Raw genomic sequence first — 14444 nt, 5'->3', positions numbered from 1 at the left:
GTGGTTTAATCAGGAAAAGCCAGTATGCGTCGGCGGTCAAGGTATTCACTCCAGCAATTAACCGCCCTTGTGTCTCCAGCTCAGGATAATTCCTGTGCTCCAGCATGTTTGCGGTTGTTATGTTTCCAGGTGTGCATTGTGAAATCATGTTTGCCAGGTACAATGTATCATTGACTAGATTGATCATGTTTCTGGCAATCATTTTGCATCTGGATGCTGCCCTTTCCGCCTTCATTACCTGTGTGTTCCATTCCATGAAAAGTATGTCCTTGTATGTTACACAGATTCGGGACAAATTTGCCGCTTGCCCTTCTGGAGTGTCTTGCCATTCAATATACTCTGTTATATCGTCTTCGGCCTGATCCAAGTTACTCCTGGCTTTCTCGATTTGTTCACATACTGCTGTAGATGCTTCACAAAGTATCTCAGCTTCAACCAGTTGTTGGCACAAGAGTCTGGTCTGAGATATCAATGCGCTGTTTATTAGAGTTGCCTCTGTTCTGAAATCATCAATACTCTTGGCACCTTTGATACTTTCAAGCTGTGCTGACAGCTGAATTATTTGCTCCTCTTTAGATTTCATCAACAGCTCATTCGATGCCTTCAACTGGGATAATGCCTCTGACAATTCTTGTGCTTTCTGAATGTCACTTTGGTCTATCCTCAGTTTTTCAATTTGCTGGGTTAACAAATGATTCTCTTGTTGTTGGGCCAGCAATTGTTCTTCTACCTGCGCTGCCTTATTCCTTGCCTCTATCACTTCTGCTTGCAATGCATATACCTCATGCTCTTTAGTCTTCAAAAGAAGACTCACTTCAAATGCTTTGTCAATGGTTGCCGCTGAATAAGCTCCCGCAAATTGCGACAGCTTTGTCAAATCTTCAGAGGGATCTAATTCTCCCTTCCAGACAACATTGCCCATAACTGTTTGCTCAGTTGAAACAGAAGGTTGATCAAGCCTTCGCCTTTTCCTCGAGCGCCTTACAACGGCTCTATGCTTAGGGCTGTAGAAAATGTCTAGGGGAGGAATTTCCTCTACCTGAAGATCAATTTGATCAGATGGGTCTTGAGTAATTACCTCAACATTCTGTACCATGGGTGGGCCGCTGGTTCCTTCTAGAACCGGAGAAGAAGTAGTATCGGGAGTCTTTGAGGCGTCTGAGTCTTTGGAGGCTTCCTTACCACTTATAATGGAATCGAATTGGTTCCATTCTTTAATCAATTCAGGATCAACAGAGATTTGCTTACTCTGTTCTTTCTCTTGTTCAATCCTCTGCTGTTCCTCGAATGCCTCCCGCTGTTGCTCCTCTTGTGCTCTTCGTTGCTGTTCCTCCAATTCCCTTTTCTGCCTATCTTCCAGTTCTTTCTTTGCTTTTTCTTCTTCTTCTCTTTTCCTCTGTTCTTCTAGCTCCCTTTGCTTTCTTTGCTCTTGTTCAATTTGTGCTTTTTGCTGCCTTTCTATCTGTTCTCTTCTATGCCTTTCTGCCTGCAGCTTGTTTTGCCTTTCCTCCTGTTCTCTAATTGTAACGGGAGGTGAATTTATTTCCAGCTGATCAGGCTCGCTTGAGGATGATGTTGGGGTTGTGGATAATAAATCTAGAGGCAAAGTTTGCAACCTTTTCTTTCTAAGTTTATTAAATTCAGTTAATTCCACATCTTCATATCTCATTGCAGCAAGTTGTTTGACTTGGCTTATTGAATCGGCACCCATGAACAGGTCGTCAAACTGGTCTTCTTGATGAACAACCTTTGTCAGCTTAGCCTGTTCCAAGGCAATGAAAGCAGTCTTTTTTGGGTCATAGAGTCTATTTGGAATAGAAGCTAGAGATACCATTTGGAGTTTTGCTGCTTCCTTTTCTGCATGCTTATAATTTAGCAGCGTATAAACTCCAATTCTTAAAGGAAAAGATGGCCATCCTCTCTTCTTCTCCTCTTTGAGAGTTTGTGTGACACCCTCAGACATGATCTGATAGGAGATTTCTCGGGCTAACAATTTATCTGGGATGTACAAAGGGAGAACATGTGGCCTAGCCTTGCTTCCAAAAACTCTGATATAGGAAAAATGTTCTTCGCCGAACCAATGGGCTACGGCTGGTAGGTCAAAAGAAGCTTCATAAGAAATTCTAGGGATAGGTCTGTCAAAAATGGAATAGTGAACAGGAACCATAAAACCATTGCAAATTTGATACAAATGGTCTTTGTGGGAGGGTTTCCACAATTTCCGATGATACAAATGAATAGGTGTTGGGTCATGGGTTGTCCATCTCCAACCAAGGACAGGAAACTCAGAATTAAAACAAAGGGTATCCATAATGTAGGCAGAGTAATAGAAGGGTGGGATTTTTCTCTCGGTGACTCTGGTTTTGGCTCTAAACTCACGAATAGCTATGACCAACTTATCAGACAGAATAGTGGCCCAATCCATGATTATACTATTGACGGCCGCTTCCATTAAGGGAACCATATCAACATGGATATTTGCAGAATCATGAAATCCCCACAATCTACACATCATAATTCCAGTATAGCAATAAGGTGAAGCCAAAGAAGCATTGGAGTACTTACCCGACATATCCTGCTTGTGTTTTGCTGGATTTTGCCTCCAATCTCGGAGAGGTTCGGATGGTGATTCATTCTCTTTGGCGAACTTCTCCACAAAGGCTCTGTTATAGACTTGCTCGAGATTGGGCAAATGATACATCCGTCTCAAGTCGTCAGGCTTGAAGGAACCGAAAATCCTTCCATCCTTAGTATGGAAGGTTCTATTAGTGAGGGTAATTTCTTCAATTGCCCAACGTACCGCATCGGTATAAGGCAAGACTTGTTCTCTGGCTGCTATTCTGTGCAGAAAGGAGTCAGCCAGATCTTTAAGAGTTGCCTCAGACTTTCTTAATTCATCTACACTTGCCTCCGTTACTGTCGTTTCTGGTTGTTCTGCTTCTAGCAAATTGTATGTTCCTTGCCATGTAGTGCCAGGAAGACCAGTGCATGTAGTATCTGAGATTAAGCCTTTCTTTGAAACTATAGCAGCTTGGCCTGAGACAGGTGTCGCGGTAGAACCTGCCACCTTCTTGAACTTCTTTCCCATCATATTCAGACTTCTCTCGACAGTTGAATTCTACACAAATGCAAGAGAAATCGTAACAAAGAAATAACAATGACGATCCATAACGGGATAGATATATTATTTGAAGCGTGGTAAGATTATTTCTAAAAGTGGCTGCGGATCTAATGATTTGAGAAGGCACCGCAGATGCAATGATGGTGATTTTACAACCTGCAACTCCATAAATGACCATTACTTAAGTTATTAAACCGAATGACCCCTTAAAGCGTGCAATAGATTTTTTCAAAGGTCTAATCGTAATTGCTCGTTAATTCGAAGGGGCAAAGCTTTAAATACGCATGCATTACCTTATCCCTTTACTTAACGGCATTTTGAAATCTGTGCTTTTGTCAAATCGGATTTAAATATAACTTTAATGCTTTGAAATAATCACCTTTTAGGAACTCAGGTCATCATTAAGCGTCATCGCATCGCATCGGGAGTGTGAGTGACATTATCATTTGGGAAAGATCTTAGCGAATGCCGATTGCGACATTGTATCATATTAGCGCGCGAACATAATCCCTAAATGTATATCAATTGATTTACCGACTACCGATAGCGATATCGCATCGGGGAAAAGATCTGAACGTCTTATGAAAATGCGTAGGATTCTGCCGATAGCGATATCGCATCGGGTCGGAGCTTTAAAACATTTTTCACAAGACGTAGCGCCGATAGTTGATCACCGATATCGTATCGCATCGGGGAAAAGGCATGTGCTTTTTCTGTGTGTGCATTGGCTATCGCCGATGGCCGATAGCGATATCGCATCGGGAAGAACCAAGATGGCAAACGACCTTGCGATTGCTTTTTCGGACTTAACCAAAAATTGCTTATTATTTGTTCAACAAGGGTTTTATGCACAAATTCATTTGATTATCATACCTTATTTGAACAAGTTTATTAATGCCAATTAAAAATTTTAAAAGGGACCCATTTCATATGTAAATTGTTTGTGATAAAAATGTTATGAAATGGCGGGGGTGTTGTAGGGCACAACACTCACCTATAATTCATTAAGGAATTCATTTTTTTTTACAATTTGTACATAAGTTCTTTTCTTTGAGTCGTTCTTGTACATATTCTTGAACTAATGTTTTCCTGTCGTTTTTTTTGTTCCTTTTTTTCAAAAGAACAACATTTCGATTTTTGCCATTCCTTTTCCAAAAGGATGGTATTTGTGTGTTTCTGCTATTCCTTTTCTAAAGGAACAACATTTTTTATTTTCTGTTGTTCCTTTTGTAAAGGAACAGCATTCCTGATTTTCTGCTGTTCCTTTTTCAAAGGAACAACATCTTCGATTTTTTGTTGTCCCTTTTTCAAAAGGAACGACATTTGCTTGTTCTGCTATTCGTTTTCAAAAGGAACAACATTCCTGATTTTCTGCTGTTCATTTTTCAAAGGGAACGGCATTTGCTGTTCCTTTTCTAAAGGAACAACATTTCGATTTTTGTTGTTCCTTTTTCAAAAGGAACGACACTGCTGTGTGTTTGTTGTCCCTTTTCCAAAGGAACAACATATTTTTGATTTCTGATGTTCCTTTTTCAAAGGAACATCATTTATTTTTGAGTGGCTGCTGTTCCTTTTTCAAAAGGAATGGCATTTCGAGTGTTTTGTTGTCCTTTTCCAAGAGAATAGCATCTTTTTTAATTTTTGTTGTTCCTTTTTCAAAGGAACAACATTGGTGTGTTCTGCTGTTCCTTTTTCAAAAGGAATGGCATTTCCAAGAGGAACACCACTAGCATACTTTTTCTCTCCTTGTGAAATAGCTCATTCCTTTTGCTGATCTAAATTGAGGATGCTTCTTGCTCCTGTTCTTTCAAAGTCTTTAAGATACAGCTATGCACTTATGCAATGAACATAAAATCACAACATACCAAAATCCGCAAATTATAAATCGCTATCTTTATAAGGCTCTGTATTGATAAGAGGACAAAAGGAAGGACACACTTATTCATCATCTTTTGCTGTCATTGTCTTACTAATTTTGCTTTGATTGGTTATCTTTATCATGACAATCCCTTTAATCCTCTTTGATTATTGTTTAGGAATAAGAGCAAAGGGTTTATATCTTCCTATTGAGATGATAAGACTTCTTCCACCATTCCTACTCTTAAGGAGTGTTGAACCACCCTTTGTGTATAAATAAGGAAAAGTGCTTTATGAAAAAGAAAAAAGTAAAGATGAATTATAAGTTGTCAAATGCAGGATAGGGGGTCTCATCAAGAGCCAGCCTACCATGATCATGAGGATGGAAGTGAAGTGGCATTCCCACTATGGCCACCACACCAAGGATATGGTCCAAAAGGTATATCAAATAAACAAACCTTGGAACAGGAGGTCTCATCACGAGCCGGCCTGCCCACTTTTCGCTCCTTCCTCGTGAATGGCATTATGGCTAACTGGTTACCATGCCAGCATAATGGCCTACACTTTGACATTACACTCCTTAATATACACATAAAGGATCATGGTTCCAGGGGTGAAATAAACAACTCTTCCATGGTTACAGACACCTGTCGGCAGCAGAGCACTGTTAATGGTATTGAAGTCCCATTGGTTACACCAATAGGTAAGATACTAATACTCTTTTGTTTCTTATATCCTATGAACTAATCATATATTATTTCCCGACTCATATATCGCATTAAAATTTATTACCACCAATCATGGAAAAGTAACTGACAATGACCACTTAAGATTTGGCAAGTATGATAGACGTCCTATCCCCCCAGCCTTGCATCATATCACAGTATCCTCTTACGTAATACGCGATCCAACTTTACGCCTCGATTTCGGTAATTTGTTGTTTTTCTAAACATGGCATATTTTCATATGTTGTTCCTTTATGACTCTGTTGCAGATCGGATGCTGCTCCTTTATTTGACGGCTGGGATAACCTATCACATTGTGGGGGGGAGGTTAACCTCATTATTCCCTGGATTATGTGTCAGCTCACCATTCGGGAAAGATAGTGTACAAGGGTATGGCACAGATTAACGGCATGTTGTTTCTATTTTTGTTACACAAGTTGCTGTTCATAAGCCATTTTTGTTTCATACTCTGTTTTTTTCAAAAATCTTGCGACTATTACCCTCTCTGTGTTTTAAACAGCACAAACAATTGTTGTTCCATTGAGAATCCACAGTGAAACCATGGGAGGAAGGGCGATTCGAAGGGAACCGCAGGTGTTGATAGTTTCAGCTACTGCCCGGGAGATCCTGGAAAGAGCAGGGTGGCTGACTTATCTCAACCGCTTGCAGGAGTCTAATGAAATAGTGGCGATTGAATTCCTACAGAATCTGCAGGAGGATTACTCCATAGTAAGGGGGAAGCAGATAGCAGTCACCGATGACATAATCGTAGAAGTCTCGGGAATACCAGCCACCGAACCTATATGGACACTAAAAAAGGAAAGATTACAAAAGATCATGGAAATCTTCCAGGACGAAGGCCAGAGCTTGACGATTAAAGGGAAGGGAGTTCTGCCAGCAACGCTAGGAGAGCCCTGGGCAGAATTAGCAAGAACCGTGCAAAGCTACATCACCTGCGAGGTAGAAAAGATGTGGTAAGACCATGACATCTTAAACTCTTAGCTGTTTTAAAGCAGAAATGCTCTTTAAATCTGCCTGCACTTCTGAATTCGTTACTTCATGACGTTGCACGAAGCTTAAAAAAGGCACAGCATGTAGAGTCAGTCGTCAGTCACCATGTGTTACACTAAAAAATGTCACCATGACTACTTACAGTTAGGATGACTCTATCAACAGTCATACTACCCTCTTAGGCAAGTCTTATGCCTCTGCTCTCCATGTCAAACTCCAAAAAGAGAGAAAGTCTTTATAAATGTGTTTATCTCTGGGTACGCAGGTTCTCTCAAACCTTGCCTGCGGGTACGCACCTATTGTTCATGAGGTCTGCGTCCAAGGACGCTCTGTATCTAAAGGGGCAGGTGCGTCCCTCTGAAAAGGTTAAAATGCGCAAGTTTTATCTTCAAAAACTTACTTGTGGTCATTTCTAGAGCATTCTAGAAGGTTGTTTAACGTGTATTGAGCGCCTCCAGATGGTTCATGCACTCCTACCAAAGAGGAACTTATCCCATAAATAAGGGAGTGATCCCATCCAAAGAGGGGACTATCCCATTGATGGTGGACCTGATTAACTTCCTCTTGAGCACTATAAATACAGGCATTGGGCCAGAAGGAGGGAGGTTGAAAGCTATACATTTCTAAGGGTAAATGTTGCAGGAATTAGGACTCCCATTTAGAAGCTTGTGAGGAGAGATTTCCATCTTTACTTGTTCTATTTGGAAGTGGGTGAGCTTTGTCAAAGTAGAGGAAAACTCTTGTGGACCCTGGAAGGAGCTTGCACAACACCAAGGCTCAGGTTGTAATGGTTCCTTTTGATTACCTTTAATGCAAATTGGTCCATTCTTCTCAATAACTTGTTGTTTATGGGTTATTTCATGTACTCCTTGGTCTATATGTTGAATATGCTTTGTTTTATGTTATAATCAGGTGCTATTTAATTGTTTGACTGTTGGTGATTGCAGGTTTTGGAGAAAAGGAGGAGCTCATCCAGATCAATAAAGCTTGGACTTCTACAACAGCGTTTGGGCAAAGGTAAGAACGAAAAACTTGATTTCTCATATCATAATGCATGTTTAGATAAGGATAGCTCCAGTTTGTTTTGTTTGTCATTAGAATGTCTTAGACTTCTAGGAAGGTCGGTTGTGTCCGCACTCTTGACTAATTCCGTGTGACAAATTGGCGACTCCACTGGGGATTCCATTGACGAGAAGAGTCTTTTCTTTTGTGTGAACTTTGCTTTGAGAAAATTGATTTATTTTTCTGGTTTTGGCTCTGTGATTTTGTCTTTGGGTGGGTTAGCTTAGGGTTAGATTCATTTTGGTTTTTCTTGAATTTTCCAGTAGGACGCACCCTCTGAGTATTGCACAGTGCGTCCCTGGACGCACTGTTGCTGTGTGCACAGAGCGGGCCCGCACCTGTGCTAACGGGTTGCCTGCGTCCCCTGCTAAAATTTGAGAAAATTCCCTTTTTTTCATTTTTTGCTCTTAGATTTTGTTTTTTCTTAGTTTTTACTGCCCAGATCCATTAGTCTCTTGTCAAAAATCTTCACCTAAGCTTGTTTCATTAGCATTCCTGTTTTAAACTTTCATCAATTGGGTGTTTTGAGTCTCTTTTTTGAGAAATTCTTGATTTGATTTCCTTTGGTCATTACTTGGAGGTTTCTATGAGTGTTAATTGCCTTTGAGTGTTTTTATTTGATCTTTAGAACTCTCACCCAATTTTCTCGACTTGCACTTGATTGGTTCTTGGATTACATTAGAATCATCTTGTGTTTGAGAATTCTCTTGCATAGATCACATTTGCATAATTAGAATTCTCATTTTCAGAATATGAATGAAAAATGTGCATAGATTACATTTGCATACTTTTCAAGTGAATTGTGCTTATATTACCATTGCATAGTTTACATTCTGAAAAATCAATCGTAGATTTAGATCAGCTTTCTTTGATTTGAATTTACACAAAAATAAAGATAAAAAAAATGGTTTGGAATTGATTTGCATTAGTTTTTCTTGATGAAATTAGTGCATTAGAGAATTTGTTATATTTTCTCTTAGTGATCAATTTTTTGCATTATTGGAAGTGAATGGAAACTCTCTCCTTACTCTAGTTAGGATTCATCGAATTGAAAGGATTGCATTATCATATTCGATTGCATTCAGTTGAGTCGGGTCATAACACCATTGGTTTCATATCCATTTACCCATTTGAGTAATAACAGCCTTAATAACACAGCGCTTAATTAAAATTCATCTAGTAATTTTTACATTTCTAGGGCTCTGAAACACCAACATAGCTTAGGCTAGTGTCTTGGAGTAGGTGAGTACTTAACTCTCCAAGACAGTAAAACCAAACAAGTAGCTGATCTTGTGATAGAATCAAATCCAATTGTTACATTTACACTCTGGGAAAGCTCCTCTTAAAGGAGAAGCACGAGCTCGTGTCCGAACCAGTGAAGGGATCCATCCTCTCTCGTTGGGAACGACGCCAGACAGTACGTATTACAAACAGTAAACCTCGGCTTAACCATTGTCGAGGAGCCAGGGGTCACTTATCGGTAAACCTTGGATTACTGTCAAGGAGCCGGTAAGGGGATTGAGCTTGCTACTCTGCCCTTGCGTGCTGTCGAAGTTTAGACTGTTCCCCCAGGTGTACTTGTTGTCGTTGGTAACCTTAGTGACCATAATCCTTACGATTCTACCCAAGGTGACGGTGGAGGGAAGATCCCACTGTACCTGGAGCAGACGTCGGCTATACTCACTTGGATTTTCTGGGGGGTTCACTTCACTCGAGACGGTTAAAGTGGAGGAACTTGGTCCAGTCTATTCATTAAGCTGGTTGTTGGGGTAACTGTTCCACCCACTATTTCTGTACTGGATTCTGCGAGGTTGGGCTTAATCACCAACTAGTGTTTTTGGTCCGGAGAGCTTACTGTTTGTGTGTGGTTTGACTCCTAGATTTGATAGCGCGTGTTACTTTGTTTGTTTTTACTTTTAGAGACCATAGGTGTGAATTGTGAATTTTAATTGTTAGGTGTGAATTGTGAATTGTTAATTTTAGTTTTAAAAAAAATTGTTAATAAAATTCACTGAAGTTGAATATAATGGCAAGTGTTCCGGAATTTACCAACCTAGGAACCCCTCCTAACGAGAATCCTAGTACTTTTCCTTACTTTGGAAATGTTGGTCCTCCTTATATGGCTACTTTGTCATTACCTGGATTTACAATAGGGTTACCGATATGGTTATTTTCAACTTCGTTGGCCCAAAATACTCCAATTGTTCCATCTCAACCGGATGCTTCACCTCAACAGAGTTCACCATCTCAACATCACCAACCTTCTGTTGACCCTTTACCTTCTTCGCCTAATTTTTCTTCCTCCATTTCTTCCTCTTCGCCTGGTAAAAGCCTTGATGCTAGTAACAAGGAGTCTAAGAAGAAGAAGAAAGGGAAGAAGAAGAAGAAGAAGCAAGATAAAAACGAAGTCAACCAACCAGCCACGGCTGTAAGTGTTAGTTGTGTTGAGGAAAATTCCGACATGCATCGTAAACCCAAATACCCTTGCATGCTTTGTAAGGGTGACCACTTCCTTGTCAATTGTCCTGGTATTTCAAAGGTCTTAGAAGTATGGTCAGAAAAATCTCATCAACTTTCCATTGATCCATCAACCAGTGATAGTCAGGTTCCTGGGAAAAAGGGTAAAGTTAGGTTTCCTTGTAAGTTATGCAAAGGGAGTCATCAAACTCACATTTGCCCTCACATGGATGAAGCCTCAACATTGTTGGAAAAGCTTACTGTTCCACAGCAAGAATTTTGAACTGGTTACCGGAAACTTTCTCCCAACCTACTGTCAACTGACGGAGTGATTGATCTAATTTCAAGTACAGTCGATCACACTCTTCCATTGGAGAGTGAAACTCATGTCACTCAGGTTGATGATCCATTAGTTGATCAAGTGGTCGATTCAATTTCACATTCGATCGATCACACTTTCCCTCTGGAGAGTGAACTTCATACTGCTCAGGTTCTTCTTGTTACATCAGATTCTTCTATGCCGGGGGGCATTTCACCTGTTTCTACAGAACCCCCTCCAAGCACTGAGGTCTTTTCCTTTGATTGGAATAGACTGACAGAACCTCGTCTTACTTCCTCCATCCCTTTCCAAATCATTGTCAAGGCTGGTGGTAGGGACATACATCGTACACAGGTAGATGAGGGTGCTTCTGTTAGTATTTTATCCTCAACTGTTTGGAAAGCTTTGGGTTCCCCTAAGCTTGCACCTATTACGCAGAATCTGAAAGCTTTTAACAGAACCATTAGTGAACCTTTAGGGATCCTTCCTAAGTTTTCTATTACCTTGGAAGGTAAAACTGTCTGTATTGATCTTATGGTAGTTTGAGGTCCCTTGGATTTCAATTTACTCCTTGGACGAGACTATGTTTATGCAATGAAAGCTGTCGTATCGACACTCTTTCGCGTGATGTCTTTCCCTCACAATGGCAGTATTGTGACCGTGGATCAGCTTTCGTTCCCTAGTCTTGTCTCAACTACCAATAATATGATAGCCCTAAATGTTCCTGATTCTCAAGTGGTATCTACCCTGCCACGGGTTAATTATGTGGCAATCGGTCCCATGTTTTCAGTTACCGATGTAAGTGAGCTTCTCACTGTTGATTTAGATCCGGTAATTGACATGGAAAACTCTATGGGATTACTTGAACACGATGTTCTTATCCCTTTTGAGTCCCTTGACATGTGTTCCTTCCAGAGAACTATTCTTCCTTCTGATGAAGACCTCTTGGAAGCCATGATCAAGGTGTGTCCATTGACATGTCTTTCTTCCAGTTGGAAGCCATGATCAGTTGGTAGCGAGGATAGTTTTTTCCTGTATCAACCTCGTTAAAAAATGAAATAGGTTGACGAGGAAAGTTCCTTTTACTGTGTCAACCTCGTTAAAAAATGAATCAGTTGTACGAGGATAGTTTTTTCCTGTATCAACCTCGTTAAAAAATGAAACAGGCTAGTATGAGGATAGTTCTTTTACAGAGTCAACCTCATTAAAAAATGAATCAGGTAGACTTTAGGTTATTTAGGTAGATTGTAGAGTAATTATGAGCATAGTTCCTTTTCTTGTGTCAAGCTCGTTTAAAAAATGAAACAAGGGTTGTGAGGAAAGTTCCTTTTACTGTGTCAACCTCGTTAAAAAATGAATCAGTGAGTACGAGGAAAGTTCCTTTTACTGTGTCGACCTCGTTAAAAAATGAATCAGTGGTTGTGAGGACAGTTCCTTTTCCTGTGCCAACCTCGTTAAACAATGAAACAGGTGTCTGTGAGGATAGTTTGTTCCCGTCTCAACCTCATTAAAAAATGAAACTGGGTGTTACGAGGAAAGTTCTTTTACTGAGTCAACCTCATTAAAAAATGAATCAGGTAGATTTTAGGTTAAGTAGGTAGATTGTAGAGAGTAGTCATGAGCATAGTTCCTTGTCTTGTGTCAAGCTCATTAAAAAATGAATCAAGGATTTTAGAGCATAGTTCCTTGTCTTGTGTCAAGCTCGTTAAAAAATGAATCAAGGTTTTTAGAGTAGAGTTTTTGTTAGGTAGATTGTAGAGAGTAGTTACGAGCATAGTTCCTTATCTTGTGTCAAGCTCGTTTAAAAATTGAAACAAGGGTTTTGAGGATAGTTCTTTTCTTGTGTCAACCTCACTAAAAAATGAAACAACCCCCACAAGTCTTTCCAAGATCTTGAAAGTAAAGCTTCATTCCATCCAACTCATTGAATGCAATGAAGCTTGGGGGGCATGTACCTCGTTTTGCGTCATTATGCTTGGGACATGTGAACTTATAACAAGCATAGTTTTTCATTTCAAGCTTGCGTAAACATGAAACCGAATCTGAGCATAGTTCTTTTCCTGTGTCAAGCTCGTTAAAAAATGAAACAAATCCTCCTCTAATTGTGTCGAGAGTTTGACTAGATCTCATAAATGTTAAGTTTAGGTTAGTTATTTCAGTGTTTTGCATAGTTTTCTTACAGTTTTAGGTCGAGTCTTTCAAATGATCTCGTTCATGAACCTTCATTTCATCCAATTGGTTGAATGAAATGAAGCTGGGGGCATGCGCTCTAACAATTATGCTTAGGGGGCATCTAAGCACAGTTCTATCTCTGTTTCAAGCTTCTGTAAAAATGAAACTACTTTGAAGCATAGTTTTTATTTGTTTCAAGCTTTTGTAAAAATGAAACCTATCTCGAGTCAATTTCAGTTATTTTCAAGACTCGTTAAACTCATGAAAATCTCGAGATTATTTTGCTATCTTTCATTCTCGTAAAACAAATGAAAATGCCGAGTTCTTTCCGTCTTTTCCTGCTCGTAAATTAAATTGAAAGTCGGCCATATGAGTACATTTTTATCATTTTTTCGAGCTCATTAAAACTTATGCAAAAAATGAAAACCATGAGTACATTTTTATCCCTTTTTCGAACTCGTTAAAACTTACGAAAAAGTGAAACCTTAGAGTCATCTTTTAAGCCCTTTTCTGACTCCTAAAACATGAAAAGACTGCCGAGCGTTTCTTTTACACTCGTTAAAACGGAATTAAAAGACGGTCCCCTTATAGCCCTTTTATGACCGTAAAAACAGGAAAAGGTTGTCGGGTTTTTGTCGTTTCAAACTCGATACGGAAATAAAACGACGTGTCCTTGATCGCTTTTTACTTTTCAGGTCAGTGGCACTAATTATGAAAGTACTCCTTGGTCGCAAGATCAAGCGGTTCCCCCAGGTATTATTTTATACTTTTTCGGGCTTGAGGGACACAAATCTACGAAAAAGTTCAACTTAGAGTCTTCTTAAGTTTTTCAGACTCTCTAAAATTGAAAAACGCCGAGTTTCTCCTATACTGGACTCGTTAAACATTTCACAGTAAAGGACCTGTTCAATTACAAACAGGAACGAACCACTCCTTCCTAGGGTTCGAATCAAAACTAGGTTGGACTCATCCGAAGGATGAGCTTATAATCAAGCATATGTTATCCTCCTCAAGCTTGTTAAAAATAAAGAGGTACTTGCCAGAAATGGTGGGGGAAAAGAGAGAAGAATGAGCCTATTTGTTACCTTTTGTCTCAGAAGAAACTTTATTACCACTCTTGAACACGACACTTTTCATTCACCTGGGTTGGGAAATCCTTTACCTCACAGTTGATCAAACCACTTTGAAAGTCTTCAGCCGGGTTCCGGGGATTAACTTTGAGTCGTTTATCACCAAGCCATCTGTTGTGTCGTTATGTGTTCAAGAGGTCTGCAAGCCTGCAAAATACTTGTCATCCATTTGACCATCCCTGAGTCAGTCCTTACAGCAACATTTCTTCAACTTGAACAATGATTTCGTGTTGCGGGCTTGCCTGCAACCAGTCGCTTTCTATCGACATCAGCACATTATCTAGAGAGATGACTTAGAAATCGTCAGTACCCTGAAGTCTGCATGCATCAATGGCAGGTTTCTCGCCTTTGACGTCAGTTTACATCATTGACTTTCGATCGAAGGATTCCGTGAAATGTTCGACATCAACTCATTCATTCACATCTCATGGATTGTACTGGGTACTTTGAGAACCATTGACATTACTGGTGGTCTCTCTCACGCTTGTTAACAGTTTACATCATCGACTCGTAATCAAGTGGTTTCTACCATGTTCGACATCAACTCATTTATTCGCATGGCTAGAATCGTACCAATTCGGGAAGTAGAA

Source organism: Pinus tabuliformis, chromosome 4_2, assembly GCF_031772625.1.
Source record: "Pinus tabuliformis cultivar Carrire ecotype Pingquan chromosome 4_2, CPIR1, whole genome shotgun sequence".
NCBI classification, from domain to species: domain Eukaryota; kingdom Viridiplantae; phylum Streptophyta; class Pinopsida; order Pinales; family Pinaceae; genus Pinus; species Pinus tabuliformis.
This window is presented reverse-complemented; position numbering follows the sequence as displayed.